The 18,694-nt window shown below is 46.6% G+C and overlaps 1 pseudogene; it reads left to right on the plus strand.

Annotated features, from left to right (window-relative positions):
* LOC139274647 (V-type proton ATPase catalytic subunit A-like) overlaps window positions 1-18,292 on the plus strand; it is a 61,323-nt pseudogene extending 43,031 nt beyond the window's left edge.
* The last annotated feature ends 402 nt before the right edge of the window (window positions 18,293-18,694 follow it).

Below are 18,694 nucleotides of genomic sequence, written 5' to 3' on the forward strand. Positions count from 1 at the left end.
CCTACTTTTTAATTTAGCTCCCAGCTCCCTAAAGTCGTCTTGTAGGACCTCATCCGTTTTTTTACCTATATCATCGGTACTGATATGCACCACAACAACTGGCTGTTCACCCTCCATTTTCAGAATGTCCTGCACCCGCTCCGAGACATCCTTGACCCTTGCACCAGGGAGGCAACATACCATCCTGGAGTGTCGGTTGTGGCCGCAGGAACGCCTATCTATTCCCCTTACAATTCAATCTCCTATTACTATCACTCTCCCACTCTTTTTCCTGTCCTCCTATGCAGCAGAGCCATCCACAGTGCCATGAACTTGGCTGCTGCTGCCTTCCCCTGATGAATCATCCCCCCCAACAGTACCCAAAACGGTGTATCTGTTTTGCATCTGTAAGTGCTCGACGGTGTCCCAACCTGTAACCAAGATGTCCTGGAAGACTATGGTGCACGGGACCAACTTCTGCCATCTTTCCATGTTCCTCTGGAATATTGCCGCGGCCGATCGAATCCCAAACGAGCATCTGTTATAAATGAAGAGACCTTTGTGCATGTTGCAGGTGAGGCCTTTCGATAATTCCTCCAGCTCCTGCGTCATGTAGGCCGAGGTCAAGTCCAGCTTCGTGAACGTTTTCCCTCCCAGTGTTGCAAATAGGTCGTCTGCCTTCGGGTATTGATCCTGCAGTGAGAAACGATTGATAGTTACTTTGTAATCACCACAGATTCTGACGGTGCCGTCTCCCTTGAGGACTGGAGCAATCGAATTGGCCCACTCATTGAATTTGATCGGCGAAATGATGCCCTCTCGTTGCAGCCTGTCCAGCTCGATCTCCAACTTCTCATCATGTAAGGTACCGGTCTCATCTTGTGATGGATGGGTTGCGTCCCCGGAATCAAATGGATCTGCAGTTTTGCTCCTTGGAACTTTCCGATGCCTGGTTCGAACAGCGATGGGACCAGGTTTAGGACTTGGGCACATGAGGTGTCGTTGACAGACGAAAGCGCTCGGACGTCGTCCCAGTTCCAGCGTATCTTTCCCAGCCAGCTCCTGCCGAACAGCGTGGGGCCATCGCCTGGTACCACCCAGAGTGGTAACTTGTGCACCGCTCCATCGTTGGAGACCTTTATGGTAGCACTGCTGATTACTGAGGGAGCGCCGCACTGTCGGAGGGTCAGTACTGAGGGAGCACTGTACTGGTGGAGGGGTCGTACTGAGGGAGTGCCGTCTTTCGGATGAAATGTTAAACCGAGGACTCGTCTGCCCTCTCAGTTTGACACAAAAGATCCCATGGCACTATTTCAAAAAAGAGCAGGGGAGTTCTCTGGTGTCCTGCCCAATATTTTTTCCCTCAACCAACACTGCTTTAAAAAAAAATGACTTGTCATTCATCTGAATGCTGTCTGTGTGATCTTACTGTGTGCAGCTTGTTTACCATTTCTCTACAGCAGTGACTACACTTCAAAAGTAATTAATTGCTGTGACGTGATTTGGAACTTTTTCTACTGAATGGCATAGAATGGCCTTGTAAAGTCAGCATTCCATTGCATTGATTTAAACTGGTTTAAAGTCAATTGCTTACTACAGTAGCTGATTTTAGGGTACCCTAGATGTTACTCAACATATCAGACAGCTGCCAGTAACACCGGTGCGCAAACCAGTCTGCTATCAGCAACACACTCTGCATGGCAGGAGGTGAGGCTGTTTTCTCCACACAGTCTTGTTCTTATCAGAGTGGGAGTGCAGTAGACTCTTGAAACAGATGCATCCTACCCGCATCCTTATGGGCACCTGCAGCCCTTGAAACCCAGGCAGTGAAGTCCTACTTGCACTTACTGGTTTGTCCAGTTTGAATTTCATGGACCTGGAGGTTTGGAAAGGGCCTCATTGGTGGATGAGTTCCAAGTCAAAACACCAAGGTCTATTACTGACAGTAACTTGAGACATTGACAACTAACAGGAACGTGGATTGAACTTTATCCAAGGCACACGTTCATGGGGCTCTCAATGATGTGGGTTTAGGCATTCTTGCCCTAAAGGGGACAGGCAGCGAGATGATTGACTGATTCCAGTCGTACACAAGCAGTTAGACGTTGCTTCCATCAGTAGCCCTGTTTAAATATTTCCATTTATGGGATCTTCCCATCTGTGGTAACAGACACTTGGAGAAGGGTTGGATTAGTGATTTGATTCAAGGATTTAAATCCAAAACAAATTTGGGCTAAATTTGAATTTAAAATTGCATTTTTTTAATTTAAATTTTTTTATCCTATTGAAATAACTGTTCCAGGCGACAATCTGAATTTTTCTTGTCTCCCCTGCCAACTGTTTCGATGTGGTTGGAACAGTTGTGCTGACTGACTGGTGAGGCTGCTTCATTTCTGTGTGTCCATTTCATGGAATGAAACTATCAACTTTGGACTCTGCGGGGTTTCAGGAGTGTCATGTGCAATGCAAATGTCAAATTTTATATTTTAAACAATTATGTTTCATTTGTGTCTATTTTCAAGTGACTGGACACTTGTGTTTTTACGTGGGTAATTTTTTTGTGTGTAATTTCTCTCCGGCTTTACTCCAAGATATGTTCTATTTGAAATTTAAATTTGGGTCTGCTGATGAAAGGCATGATGACAGATTTCCCTCTGGGTTTGGTTGCTCATTTTAAGTGTCTAAATCTTTGTGCAGGCATCTCTGACGGAGACCAATAAAATAACTTTGGAGGTGGCAAAGTTGATAAAGGATGATTTCTTGCAGCAGAATGGATACACTCCCTACGACCGGTAAATGTTCTCCCATGTTTTTCCTCTCCCAATAAACATATGCACATACTCTGTAATGCCTAGTTTGAAATGAGAATATCTACTGTGTTTAAATTGCTACACTGTTAGTATTTTTAACAGTTAATAATTTACAGCATATGTGTGTATCTATAAAGATGAGTGGTGGTGAGATGTGAATTTGTGGTAGTTCCTGACTCGCCGTGCTGTTGAAGGCACTTGGTGGTTTAATATACAGCCAGAAAATCCCATGGTTTATCTTGCTGTAGCCTCACAAAGATCTTGGAGCAATGATTGTACCCCAATGGGTCCCTTTTGGAGAGAGACCTTGTCAGAGGTGGATGTTGGTAATATGAACGCGTTCAGGTTGTCTGTTACTTCGCCTTATTGGCAGAGGCAGATGTTCTGGGTATTGGCTTGGTATATTTGGGAGGGGAGCACTGAAAGTTTGATCATTTAAGGAGCCTGGAGTTGCCATGTGCTTCAGCGCATTAAAGGAGAGACACTTTGAGTGAGTACTTCGCATCTGTCCAGTGCTGGCTTTTCTTTTTCAGATTGGTATCCAGGCTGTCAGAAGTGGTGATAGAAACATGGAAAGTAGGTGCAGGAGTAGGCCATTCGGCCCTTCGAATCTGCACCACCATTCAATATGATCATGGTTGATCATGCAACTTCAGTACCCCATTCCTGCTTTCTCTCCATACCCTTTGATCCCTTTAGCCGTAAGGGCCACATCTAACTCCCTTTTGAATATATATGATGTTTGTGTTAGTGAATGGGGCAGCTCTGGGGAATATATAGGTTATCTGAAGTGGTGATGTTTGTGTTGGTGAATGAGTCTACAGCCGACAGTGTCAGGCTTCTGTGAGAGAGGAAATGAGTTGATGTTCTTATTGGGAAGAATTTATGTTCCTCTTTGAAATCCTAGAGCTAACAAGCTCTTGTAATCCTCACTGTCGTACATTGTCGCACGTTCTGATCTTTCAAGTTGCTTGAGTTGAAAGTGCTGGATATGGAAATTTCTCCCAAATGAAGTTTGAGAATGGAATGGTTGAGGATTGATTTTGTAAGAGGGATGATGACTATAGTTTTGAAGGAAGTAAGGGACAGGTTAGTCAGTGAGCAAGGGGCTGAGGAATGAAGGTTGGGTGGACAGGAGCTTGGATGGGAGGGGATTGAGGAAACGAGTTGTGTATTTCATGATGTGATTTTGAGGACTGGGGTAGAGGGGGTGTTAGCAGTATTGTGTGGGGGAAAGTGCTCAGGTGATGGAGGGCAGGTGTGTGGCTGGAAGACAGTAGAAGGGAGCTAGCTGAAGCCTTGATTTTGGACAATAAAGTGCACTCTACTGCGTGAGGTGAGGATGGAAGGTATGGTGGAAGAATATCGGTGGAGGTGACTCGTGGTGGAGAGAAGTTTGGAGTTACTCTCGAGTGATACTTGTGGATTTGACTGAGCTAGATTTCACAGAATTGCCAAAGCGTAGTACAAAATCATAATTTTGAAATAGCCGTCAATATTGTGTTGCCCATTGTATTCTGACAAAACTGTTCTGATTTTTTTCCCAAAGTTTTTGTCTGTTCTACAAAACTGTTGGTATGCTGTCAAATATGATTGGCTTCTATGGTATAGCTCGTCATGGAGTTGGGTCGACTGCTCAAAGTGATAACAAGATCACATAGTCGATTATCTGTGAGCACATGGGTGAGATTTTATATAGGCTTAGCTCCATGAAATTCAAGGTAACTGGTTAGAATAAGCATGGATTCTACCAAAGCATCCTAGGTGCTTGTACGTCTGTTTATCGCACTGCTAATGACTGAGCTGCTCAATACAAAGTGATGGAAAGGATAGGGAACAGTGACCTAGGCCTGTTGTTTAACCACGTTGTGACTATTCTGATCTCTCCATTTTGGTTATGGGTCATGGCTGATGCCAGTCTGAGGGAACGTGATGCAACACAGCGCAAACAGCTCCTTGGCTCCAAGTGGTTTCTGTTGGGAAATTTAGTCCCATTGTCAAAGTCTTTTTTTTTATCCTCAAGCAATAAAATTCAAGAAGGAAGGGTTAAATATTTTTAAGCATTAGCCATTGACGACCTTTGGAACAGATTGAAAGGAGTTATTTTTGGTGTGGGCGGGCGTGGATTTTTCTTGTTATGGTGGGATTGTTTGCAGTGGAAAGGAGAATACGCTCCCATTTCAGGCTTGAGTAGCGGCATCAAGCACTCAAGTTATGTATCGTACAGCCTACCATGGAGTAAAGCTCCCTATAGTTTTCCTAACATTATGGCTCATTTCCTGCCTTTCTTCCCCTCCCACGCCCCCAAGGACTCATTATACCTTTATAGACCACTGACATTTCCACACCAGCTGTTCACCAGCCTCTGAAAATTTAAGCTAATTTGGAACTTTGCTTTGAGCCCATCCTTGATCGAAACTGGCCTGAGAATGCCTAACTGTTTACTAGGGTCATTGCAACTTACGGATGGAGAAGACTTTTATTCCATCAATCTGGGCTGGAGTCGAACCCCACGCCTGAGAGATGTGTAAATTGGGGCTCTATCCAGTGGGTCCCTTCATTTTTAATAATAGTTTGATTCTTCAGTGGGCTCAATGGATGTGGTTTTCCAAGGTGATCCTGGAGCCATCCGTAATTCAAATTGTATAAGGGTTGTGGGGGTCTAGAACTCACTGCCTGAAAGGGTGGTAGAGGCAGAAACCCTCACCACATTTAAAAAGTACTTGGATGTGCACCTGAAGTACCATAACCTGAACGTACCAGAAAAAGTAGAATCCATTTCAATATAGAAAAGCATATTAGACACCAACCTCACCATGTATACTCTTGTGAAGGTATATCCACGTTCCCAGCAAGGAGCACGGGTCAGAGAATCAACGCCAGTGTTGACCCCTTGGTTTCTATACTTCATTACATGCATTTAGAGTGGAATCAGCCTGGACTAAACCTCAGCCACATAAAGGCCATTAATCAATCATAGAATCATAGCAGTTTACAGCACGGAAGGAGGCCATTTCGGCCCATCGTGTCCATGCTGGCCAAAAAGAGGCTAGCCAGCTTAATCCCATTTTCCAGCTCTAGGTCTGTAACCCTGCAGGTTATGGTACTTCAGGTGCACATCCAAGTACTTTTTAAATGTGGTGAGGGTTTCTGCCTCTACCACCCTTTCAGGCAGTGAGTTCCAGACCCCCCCCAACCCTCTGCGTGAAGACATTTCCCCTCAAATCCCCTCTAAATCTTCGACCAATTACTTTAAATTTATGCCCCCTGGTTGTTGACCCCTCTGCTAAGGGAAATAGGCCCTTTCTGTCCACTATATTGTTATGTATTTAACCCTTTGCAACCTGTATCACACCACCATCAGAGGGCCTGTCTGTTGGAGTCCCAAGGGATCCCAGCATCCCTTGGGAGCACTGTATATAAGCTGGCCACCCACAAGGTACCTGCACTCTGGAGTTTTATTAAAGAAGCTAAGGTCACACTTGCTCATTGTTCACAGTACTCAGTTTCATCCTTTGTATCAATTGGCAACAAGATAACGAACAACAGCGCGAAAATGCGAAGAACCGTTGGTATCCTGGAGAAGTTCTCTGAAGGGAAAGATTGGGAGGCCTTTGTGGAGAGACTTGACCAATACTTCGTGGCCAACGAGCTGGAAGGGGACGAGAATGCTGCCAAACGAAGGACGATCCTCCTTACTGTCTGTGGGGCAACAACCTATGGCCTCATGAAGAATCTTCTAGCTCCGGTAAAACCAACAACTAATTCCAATGAAGAATTGTGTACGCTGGTCCGGGAGCACCTAAATCCTAAGGAAAGTGTTTTGATGGCAAGGTATCAGTTCTACACGTGTCAACGGTCGGAGGGCCAGGAAGTGGCGAGCTATGTCGCCGAACTAAGGCGCCTCGCAGGACATTGTGAATTTGAGAGATTCCTAGGACAAATGCTCAGTGACTTTTTTGTGCTTAGCATTGGCCATGAGGTAATCCTTCGCAAACTGTTGACTGTTGAAACTCCGAATCTTGAGCAAAGCCATAATGATAGCCCAGGCATTTATGTCCACCAGCGACAACACCAAACAAATTTTGCAGCATAAAGAGGTTTTGGCCAGTACTGTGTACAAAGTAATGTTGTTTTCGAGCAGGAATATACATGGCAGAACGTACACGCCGGCTGCTGCACGACCTCAGTTGACTCAGAGTCCGTCATCAATCGTTAATGCGAGGCAGTTAACACCCTGTTGGCATTGTGGAGGTGATCATCGGGCCCATCAATGCCGCTTCAAGCAATATGCGTGCAACGGCTGCAGAACAATGGGACACCTCCAGCGAATGTGTAGGCAAGCTGCAAACGCTGCAAACCACCACGTTGCAGAGGAAGATCGATCCACTGAGGATCAGGCTGAATTGGAGACTCGTACCGAGGAGGCAGAAGTGTACGGGGTACACACGTTCACCACGAAATGTCCACCAATAATGTTTAAAGTTGAACTGAATGGAATTCCAGTATCCATGGAACTGGACACAGGGGTGAGTCAGTCCATAATGAGCAAAAAGGCCTTCGACAGGCTGCGGTGCAACAAGGCACACAAGCCCAAGCTTAGCCCCATTGACACCAAACCAAGAACTTACACCAAGGAACTGATCCTGTAATTGGCAGTGCAGAAGTCAAAATCTCCTATGATGGAGCAGTGCACGAACTCCCGCTGTGGATCGTGCCAGGGGATGGCCCCACACTGTTTGGCAGAAGTTGACTGGGAAAAATCTGCTGGAACTGGGACGACATCAGAGCGCTTTCGTCCATCGACGACACCTCATGTGCCCAGGTTTTGTGCAGATTGCCATCGTTGTTTGAGCCAGGCATTGGAAGCTTTTCGGGGGCGAAAGTGCAGATCAATTTGGCTCCTGGTACGCGACCCATCCACAACGGGCGGTACCGTATATGATGCATGCGAAAGTGGAAATTGAGCTGGACAGGCTGCAGCGAGAAGGCATCATCACGCCGGTGGAATTCAACAAGTGGACCAGTCCAATTGTCCCGGTACTTAAAGGTGAAGGCATGGTCAGAATTTGTGGGGACTATAAAGTAACAATGAACCGTTTTTCGTAACAGGACCAGTACCCGCTACCCAAGGCTGACGATTTATTTGCGACCTTGACTGGAGGGAAGACGTTCACCAAGTTGGACCTGACCTCGGCCTACGTGATGTAGGAGCTGGAGGAATCTTCGAAAGGCCTCATCTGTATCAACACGCACAAAGGTCTGTTCATTTATATCAGATGCCCGTTCGGGATTCGGTCGGCCGCGGCAATTTTCCAATGGAACATGGAGAGCCTGCTAAAGTCGGTTCCTCGCACCATGGTTTTCCAGGACGACATACTGGTTACAGGTCGGGACACCATTGAGCACTTGAAGAATCGGGAAGAGGTTCTTAGTCAGTTGGATCGTGTGGGACTCATGTTGAAATGCTCGAAGTGTGTTTTTCTGGCGCCGGAGGTCGAGTTTTTGGAAAGAAGAATCTGAGCAGACGGCATCAGACATAGAAACATAGAAAATAGGTGCAGGAGTAGGCCATTTGGCCCTTCGAGCCTGCACCACCATTCAATAAGATCATGGCTGATCATTCACCTCAGTACCCCTTTCCTGCTTTCTCTCCATATCCCTTGATCCCTTTAGCCGTAAGGGCCATATCTAACTCCCTCTTGAATATATCCAATGAACTGGCCTCAACAACTCTCTGCGGCAGGGAATTCCACAGGTTAACAACTCTCTGAGTGAAGAAGTTTCTCCTCATCTCAGTCCTAAACGGCCTGCCTCTTATCCTAAGTCTGTGTGCCCTGGTTCTGGACTTCCCCAACATCGGGAACATTCTTCCCGCATCTAGCCTGTCCAGTCCTGTCAGAATCCTATATGTTTCTATGAAATCCCCTCTCATCCTTCTAAACTCGAGTATATAAAAGCCCAGTTGATCCTGTCTCTCCTCGTATGTCAGTCCAGCCATCCCTGGAATCAGTCTGGTGAACTTCCGCTGCACTCCCTCAATAGCAAGAACGTCCTTCCTCAGATTAGGAGACCAAAACTGAACACACTATTCCAGGTGGGGCCTCACCAAGGCCCTGTACAACTGCAGCAAGACTTCCCTGCTCCTATACTCAAATCCCCTTGCTATGAAGGCCAACATACCATTTGCCTTTTTCACCGCCTGCTGTACCTGCATGCCAACTTTCAATAACTGATGAACCATGATACCCAGGTCTCGCTGCATCCCCCCTTTTCCTAATTTGGCGCCATTCAGATAATATTCTGCCTGCGTGTTTTTGCCCCCAAAATGGATAACCTCACATTTATCCACATTATACTGCATCTGCCATGTATTTGCCCACTCGCCTAACCTGTCCAAGTCACCCTGCAGCCTCTTAGTGTCCTCCTCACAGCTCACACCGCCACCAAGTTTAGTGTCATCTGCAAACTTGGAGATATTACACTCAATTCCATTAGCTAAATCATTAATATATATTGTAAAGAGCTGGGGTCCCAGTAATGAGCCCTGCGGCACTCCACTAGTCACTGCCTGCCATTCTGAAAAGGACCCGCTAATCCCGACTCTCTGCTTCCTGTCTGCCAACCAGTTCTCTATCCACGTCAGTACATTACCCCCAATACCATGCGCTTTGATTTTTCACACCAATCTCCTGTGTGGGACCTTGTCAAAAGCCTTTTGAAAGTCCAAATACACCACATCCACTGGTTCTCCCTTGTCCACTCTACTAGTTACATCCTCAAAAAATTCCAGATTTGTCAAGCATGATTTCCCTTTCATAAATCTATGCTGACTTGAACCAATCCTATCACCGCTCTCCAAATGCGCTGCTGTTTCATCCTTAATGATTGATTCCAACATTTTCCCCACTACTGATGTCAGGCTAACCGGTCTATAATTACCCGTGTTTTCTCTCCCTCCTTTTTTAAAAAGTGGTGTTCCATTAGCAACCCTCCAGTCCATAGGAACTGATCCAGAGTCGATAGACTGTTGGAAAATTATCACCAATGCATCCACTATTTCTAGGACCACTTCCTTAAGTACTCTGGGATGTAGACTATCAGGCCCTGAGGATTTATCAGCCTTCAATCCCATCAATTTCCCTAACATAATTTCCCGCTTAATAAGGAGATCCTTCAGTTCCTCCTTCTCACTAGACCCTCAGTCCCCTAGTACATCCGGAAGGTTATTTGTGTCTTCCTTTGTGAAGACAGAACCAAAGTACGTGTTCAATTGGTCTGCTATTTCTTTCTTCCCCATTATAAATTCACCAGAATCTGACTGCAAGGGACCTACGTTTGTCTTCACTAATCTTTTTCTCTTCACATATCTATAGAAGCTTTTGCAGTCAATTTTTATGTTTCTGGCAAGCTTCCTCTCATACTCTATTTTCCCCCTCTTAATTAAACCTTTTGTCCTCCTCTGCTGAATTCTAAAATTCTCCCAGTCCTCCGGTTTGCTGTTCTTTCTAGCTAATTTGTATGTGTCTTCCTTGGAATTAATACTATCCTTAATTTCATTTGTTAGCCACGGTTGAGCCACCTTCCCAGTTTTATTTTTACTCCAGACAGGGATGTACAATTGCTGAAGTTCTTCCATATGCTCTTTAAAGGTTTGCCATTGCCTATCCACCGTCAATCCTTTAAGTATCATTTGCCAGTCTAATCTAGCCAATTCGCGCCTCATACCATCAAAGTTACCTTTCCTTAAGTTCAGGGCCCTAGTTTCTGAATTAACTGTGTCACTCTCCATCTTAATAAAGAATTCTACCATATTATGGCCACTCTTCCCCAAGGAGCCTCGCACAACAAGATTGCTAATTTGTCCCTTCTCATTACACATCACCCAGTCTAGGAAGGCCAGCTCTCTGGTTGGTTCCTCGATATATAGGTCTAGAAAACCATCCCTAATACACTCCAGGAAATCCTCCTCCACCGCATTGTTACCAGTTAGGTTAGCCCAATCAATATGTAGATTAAAGTCGCCCTTTATTGCACACATCCCTTATTTCTTGTTTGATGCTGTCCCCAACCTCACGACTACTGTTTGGTGGCCTGTACACAACTCCCACTAGCGTTTTCTGCCCTTTGCTATTCCGCAGCTCCACCCATACCGATTCCACATCATCCAAGCTAATGTCCTTCCTTACAATTGCATTGATTTCCTCTTTAACCAGCAACGCCACCCCGCCTCCTTTTCCTTTCTGTCTGTCTTTCCTAAATGCTGAATACCCTTGTATGTTGAGTTCCCAGCCTTGGTCACCCTGGAGCCATGTCTCCGTGATGCCAATCACATCGTATCCATTAACTTCTATCTGCGCAGTTAATTCATCCACCTTATTCCGAATACACCTCGCATTGAGGCACAGAGCCTTCAGGCTTGTCTTTTTAACACACTTTGACTCTTTAGAATTTTGCTGTAATGTGGCCCTTTTTGGTTTTTGCCTTGGGTTTCTCTGCCCTCCACTTACTATTCTCCTTTCTAGCTTTTGCTTCTGTCTCCATTTTATTTCCCTCTGTCTCCCTGCATAGATTCCCATCCCCCTGCCATATTAGTTTAACTCCTCCCAAACAGCACTCTCAAACACTTCCACTGGGGCATTGGTTCCGGTCCTGCCCAGGTGCAGACCGTCCGGTTTGTACTGGTCCCACCTCCCCCAGAACAATGTCCCAAGAATTTGAATCCCTCCCTTCTGCACCACTGCTCAAGCCACGTATTCATCTGAGCTATCCTGCGATTCTTACTCTGACTAGCATGTGGCACTGGTAGCAATCCTGAGATTACTACCTTTGAGGTCCTGCTTTTTAATTTGACTTCTAGCTCCCTAAATTCGTCTCATAGGAGCTCATCCCATTTTTTACCTATATCGTTGGTACCTATATGTACCACGACAACTGGCTGTTCACCCTCCCTTTTCAGAATGTCCTGCACCCGCTCCGAGACCCTTGTACCAGGGAGGCAACATACCATCCTGGAGTCTCGGTTGCGGCTGCAGAAACACCTATCTATTCCCCTTACAATTGAATCCCCTATCACTATAGCTCTCCCACTCTTTTTCCTGCCCTACTGTGCAGCAGAGCCACCCATGGTGCCATGGACTTAGCTGCTGCTGCTCTCCCCTGATGAGTCATCCCCCTTAACAGTACCTAAAGTGATGTATCTGTTTTGCAGGGGGATGACCGCAGGGGACCTCTGCACTATCTTCCTTGCACTGCTCTTCCTGTTGGTCTTCCATCCCCTATCTGGCTGTGTACCCTTCTCCTGCGGTAAGACCAACTCATTAAACGTGCTATTCACGCCATTCTCAGCATCGTGGATACTCCAGAGTAAATCCACCTGCAGCTCCAGTTTCGCAACGTGGTCCATCAGGAGCTACAGGCGGATGCACTTCCTGCACATATAGTCATCAGGGACACCAGAAGTGTCCCTGACTTCCCACATAGTACGGGAGGAGCATAACACGTGCCCGAGCTGTCCTGCCATTGACTTAACCCTTAGATAAACTTAACCTGGCAACAACAAGCCCCGCCGACGCCAAGACGGAGGCCATCAAGAATGCGCCGAGACCACAGAACGTAACGTAACGGAGCTGCGGTCGTTCCTGGGACTCCTTAACTATTTTGGTAATCTCCTACCCGTGTTAAGCACCACTGGGTATGGGGGAATTCACAAGAGGCTGCCTTTGAGAAAGCCAGAAATCTGTTGTGTTCAAACAAAGTGCTTGTGCTGTATAACCCTTGTAAATGATTAGTGCTAGCTTGTCATCGTACGGGGTCGGATGTCTTGCAGGCTAATGAATCGGGGATTTTGCAACCAGTCGCTTATGCGTCCAGGAGCTTATCCAAGGCCGAAAGGGCCTACAGCATGATTGAAAAAGAGGCTCTGGCATGCGTTTACTGGGTGAAAAAAATGCATCAGTACTTGTTTGGCCTCAAGTTTGTGCTTGAAACTGACCACAAGCCACTCATATTGCTATTCTCTGAGAGCAAAGGGATTAACACCAATGCCTCTGCCCGCCTCCAAAGGTGGGCGCTCACGCATTCGGCATACAACTATGTAATCCGCCACAGACCGGGCACAGAGAACTGCGCTGATGCTTTCAGTCGGCTACCACCGGGGTGGAAATGGCACAACCTGCGGACTTGCTCATGGTAATGGATGCATTCGAAAACGAAAAGTCACCCGTTACAGCCTGTCAGATCAGGGCCTGGACCAGCCAGGATCCTTTACTGTTCTTGGTAAAAAAACTGTGTCCTCCATGGGAGCTGGTCCAGTGTCCCTGCGGAGACGCAGGAGGCGATTAAGCCGTTCCACAGGTGCAAAGATGAAATATCCTTGCAGGCGGACTGTCTGTGGTGGGGTAATCGTGTGGTCTTGCCCAAGAAAGGCAGAGAAACGTTCATTCGTGACCTACGTAGCACCCACCCAGGCATTGTAATGATGAAAGCCATAGCCAGATCCCATGTCTGGTGGTCCAGCATCGACTCAGATTTAGAGTCATGCGTGCGCCAGTGCAACACTTGCTCTCAGCTGAGCAATGCACCCAGAGAGGAACCGCTAAGTTTGTGGCCGTGGCTCTCCAAACCCTGGTCGAGGATCCACCTGGACTATGCGGGCCCATTTCTAGGCAAAATGCTCTTGGTTGTTGTGGATGCTTATTCAAAATGGATTGAATGTGCAATAATGTCTGTAAGCACGTCCACGGCCACCATCGAAAGCCTATGAGCCATGTTTGCCACGCACAGCCTGCCTGATGTCGTAGTCAGCGACAATGGGCTGTGTATCACCAATGCTGAATTCAAGAAATTCATGACCCGCAATGGGATCAAGCACGTCACATCTGCCCTGTTCAAGCCCTCATCCAATGACCAGGCAGAATGGGCAGTTCAGACCATCAAGCAAAACTTGAAACTTGTGTCGGAAGGCTCCCTGCAGACTCAACTGTCCCGAGTGCTGCTCAGCTACCGAACCAGACACCACTCGCTCACCAGGGTTCCCCCAGCTGAGCTGCTCATGAAAAGGGCACTCAAAACAAGGCTCTCTCATGTCCACCCTGATCTCCATGTTCACGTGGAGAGCAGGCGGCATCAACAAAGTATGTACCATGACCGCGCAAATTTGTCACGCGATATTGAGGTCAATGATCCTGTGTTTCTACTCAATTCTGGACATGGTCCCAAATGGCTCGCTGGCACGGTCATAGCCAAAGAGGGGAGTAAGGTACATCAGGTCAAATTGGCCAGTGGACTAACGTGCAGAAAACATTTGGACCAAATCAAATTGCGGTTCACCAACAGCTACGAGCAACTCAAAGAATACACCACCAACTTTGACCCTCCAACACACACACAAGTGGAAACTGACATCATAGTTGACCACGAAGCCGAACTCACCATCCCCAGCAGCCCGGCAAGGTCGGCTGCCCAGCAGCCCAGTGAAGAACTGACCAACTCACCCACACCCGCATTTGTACCGAGACGATGGACAAGGGAGCGAAAAGCCCCAGATCGTCTCACCTTGTAAATAATAGTACTATTAACTTTATGAGGGAGTGATGTTATGTATTTAACCCTTTGCAACCTGTATCACACCACCACCAGAGGGCCTATCTGTTGGAGTCCCAAGGGATCCCAGCATCCCTTGGGAGCACTGTATATAAGCAGGCCACCCACGAGGTACCTGCACTCTGGAGTCTTACTAAAGGAGCTAAGGTCACACTTGCTCATTGTTCACAGTACTCAGTTTCATCCTTTGTATCATATATCTAGGCCCCTCATAATTTTATACAGCTCAATGAGCTCTCCCCTCTGCCTCCTCTGTTCCAATGAAAACAAATCCAGCCTATCCAATCTGTCCTCATAGCTTAGATTCTCCACTCGAGGCAACATCCTCTGTACCCTCTCCAGTGTAATCACGTCCTTCCTATAATGCAGTGACCAGAACTGTACTCCAGCTGTGGCCTAACCAGTGTTTTATACAGTTCAAACATAACCCCCCTGCTCTTGCCTTATTAGCCGAGGCATAGAATACAAGCATTCCGTATGCCTTCTTAACCACTTTATCTACCTGGCCTGCTACTTTCAGGGATCTGTGGATTTGCACTCCGAGATCCCTTTGTTCCTTACACTTCTCAGTATCCTACCATTTAATGTGTATTCCCTTTCCTTGTTCGCTTTCCCAAAATGCATTACTTCACAATTCTCTGGATTAAATTCTACTTGTCACTGTTCTATCCACCTGACCAGTTGATTGATATTTTCCTGCAGTCCGCAGCTTTCTTCTTCATTATCAACCAAACAGCCGATTTTGGTATCATCTGCAAACTTCTTAATCATACCCCCAAACATTCAAGTCTAGATCATTGATGTATATCACAAAAAGCAAGGGACCCAGCACTGAGCCCTGCGGAACCCCACTGGAAACAGCCTTCCAGTCACAAAAACACCCATCAACCATTACCATTTGCTTCCTGCCTCCGAGCCAATTTTGGATCTGACTTGCCATTTTGCCCTGGATCCCATGGGCTTTAACCTTCGTGATCAGTCTACCGATGTGCGCTGTCTGAGGTCCCATATTACTGTGCAACAATATGGGTGTAATGTTTATTAGGCAGATGTTATTAGAAACTCGACAGAGTCTGTGAAAGGTCAGAATGCCTTCATGTTATGAAGCAATAGTATTTGCATTCATGGGCAAGTGGAGCTGCTCTTTGCTGTTTCAGTTCTGTGTAGCGAACTATCTGTGGCAATGTTTCTGGAGAACAGCTCAGTATGGCAGACTTACAGTAATCAAAGCAGAAGTAGATCCAACCAGAATGCCATGCTGTGCGAGGCTTAACAAGAGGGTTTTGGGATGTTTGTTCATTTAGTGCATGCCAACCACACGAAAATTATTTGAAGAACGAAAGATGTGGATTTCTATAGCGCCTTTCACGACTACCAGACATCTCAAAGCACTTTACTTTTGAAATGTAGTCACTGTTGTAATGTAGGAAATGCGGCAGCCAATGTGCGCACAAGCAAGCTCCCACAAACAGCAATGTGATAATCTGTTATTGTTATGTTGATTGAGAGGTAAATATTGGCCAGGACACATAGAAACATAGAAACATAGAAAATAGGTGCAGGAATAGGCCATTCGGCCCTTCGAGCCTGCACCGCCATTCAATATGATCATGGCTGATCATGCACTTCAGTACCCCATTCCTACTTTCTCTCCATAACCCATGATCCCTTTAGCCGTAATGACCACATCTAACTCCCTTTTGAATATATCTTGAATATAATTAGTACTTGCTAAAGAAATCATGGGAATACAATTTTTGAGAATGCAATGTTACGAGTGAGATTGAAAAATAACAGTCAATCATGCCACACTAACAATAATCATCTTTTTATGTTTTTTAAACAGCTAAACAGTCAATTAACATGTACAAATATTTTTTAAATCATTGAGCAGCAGAGTGCACAACTGTGGAAGAAAATGATTCCGCCTTGGGTTAGAATTTCCCAGGGAATCTATCGATTGAGCCTCTTCTCGCATTCTCCTCTTGCTCAAGTGATTGTCAGTTTGGCCACTAGGCACTTGAAGGCTCCAGGACAGGTTAAATTTGGTTTTTACTTAATCTGTGTGTTAATGATCAAATAAAAGATCTCTTGGGGGCGGTAACCTTCTAGGGCAGGGAATTTTAGCCCCAAGCATGGAAGTCCTGCTCCCGCTGCAGAATTGGCCTTACCACTCCTCAATGGAAGCGGAGTGCAATTTCCCACACACCACTTCCCTTGGGGGCAGCTACCGGGGCACGACTGGATGCTCCTGTGACAGTTTGAACTGGTTTGACACCAGGGAGAACTCCCCTGCTCTTCTTCAAAATAGATCTTTTATGGCTGCGTCTATTTGTACTAACTAAAATGCAGCCGTTTCTCTGGCTCTCCATTTTCATATGAGCTATTGCTGATTGGTCCCCTTAGAGGATAAGCCACACCCTGAAGTTCCTCTGGAATGCGTAACTGTGGAACCACCCAGTCCAAGTTCTGACTGATTTTCCAATTTGCAATTCGATTCATTTTGACTTCAGAAGCCACGGAGGCTAGATCTCCCTCAAAGCCACCAAGTTCCAGCCGAAGTCCCTTACCCCAGCACAAGTGCATCCTTCCCCCAACTGAAGTCCTTTTACACCAGCGCAAGTCCTGCCTCCGCCAGATGAAGACCCTTACCCCAGTACATGTGCTGCCTCCCACAGCCGAAGTCCCTTACCCCAGCGTAAGTACATTCCCCCCCCAGCTGAAGACCCTTACCCAAGAGCAAGTGCTTATCTCCCCTGCCATGTGTGTGGCTTGTTAACAGGTTTATTGGGTATGAAGTGAATAGTAACAGGGTTGTGACTTCTGGATTTCATCCACCCCAATGATGTCCCTTGTAACACATGCACCAAGCTTGCGCGCACCAGGGGGTTGGAAGAATGTAATCCATCCCCTCCCCCCTACAATCCCCACTCAGACCTATGTTTCTCCACCACTCCCCCGCCCCGCTCTGCCCCAGGCTCTCTCTCTCCCCTCCCCCCCTCCCCCCCCCCCCCCCCACTCCGTGTCTCTCCCTTTCCCCTGAGAAATGAACTGCTCCTGGCTGCCCCGCATCTCTCTCTCCCCGCCAACCTGCTTCTCTCTCTCCCGGCTCAGTGGTTTGCGGCGTTGCGGGTGGCTCGGGGCCCACTCGAGGCTCACAGCACTGCGGGTGGCTCGGGGCCCGTGGCCCACTCGAGGCTTGTGGCGCTGTGGGTGGCTTGGGGCTTGCGGCCCGCTCGGAGGTCAGCGGTTTGGGAATGAATGGGGTGGGGGTTTGGAATGGAGAGAAGGATGCATGTGCAGAAAAGGGTTAGTGGGAATTGCGGTGGGTGGCAGAGTCAGTGATATTTGTCCTAACTCTCGCTTTTGTGCATGCATCAGGAGACATGTGCGCAGAAGGGAGACCTAGTACAAATTGAGAGAGCAGGCGGGACTTCAGTGTAACGTCTCATCCGAAAGACGCCACCTCCGACAGTGCAGTGCTCCCTAAGCTTTGCATTGGAGTGTCAGCCTAGATTTTTTGTGCTCAAATCCCACTCCAGGGATTTGAACCCACAACCTTCTGACTCAGGTGAGAGTGCCACGCACTGAGCCACAGCTGACACTGTGTCCCTTTTGAAGACAGAATTTGCAGTTACGTAGCGCCACTCACAATCTCGGGGCCTCCTAAAGCTATTCACAAATGATTGAACAGTGAATGCGATATTAAACGTGACCTCGCTTGTTGCAATGGCATGCCACTTGCAATGCAAATATGTCTTTTGGTCTGGAAGGCATATATTGATATGTGTGTGCTTTTCTTCCAGGACCCAGTAAAGGATGGAGAGGCAAAACTCAAAGCTGACTTCGTGCAACTTTTTGAAGACATGCAAACTGCATTCCATAGTCTAGAAGACTAAAACTAGTTGTCTCTGAGAATACTTGAAACAAAACCTGGTTTGCCCAGCATTTATACCTGTGTTGTTTTTTTTTGTTTCCTTGCATTCCTTTTCTACATTGAACATCTTTAAATGCTTTGATGTATTTGATGTACAGTTCAAATGGAGTTTGATGAACCTAGTTTATTCTGGATGTGTTTGTATGTGTAGGCCCTGCTTACCAGTAGTGAAAACAAGTGTTAGTATTGTGTCTCTGCCTATGATGATGATGATTGTACACTCTTGGTTTCCTGTAACTCACAGGCCAAGTTCACTTTTAAACTATTGCAGAACCAAATGTGACCACCTTGCATTCTTTTTTAAATGCAAGTCAATGGCATTTTTGCGCTGGACAGTGTCCGTGTATACATAGGACTCTGTATA

Source organism: Pristiophorus japonicus, chromosome 10, assembly GCF_044704955.1.
Source record: "Pristiophorus japonicus isolate sPriJap1 chromosome 10, sPriJap1.hap1, whole genome shotgun sequence".
Lineage (NCBI taxonomy): Eukaryota > Metazoa > Chordata > Chondrichthyes > Pristiophoridae > Pristiophorus > Pristiophorus japonicus.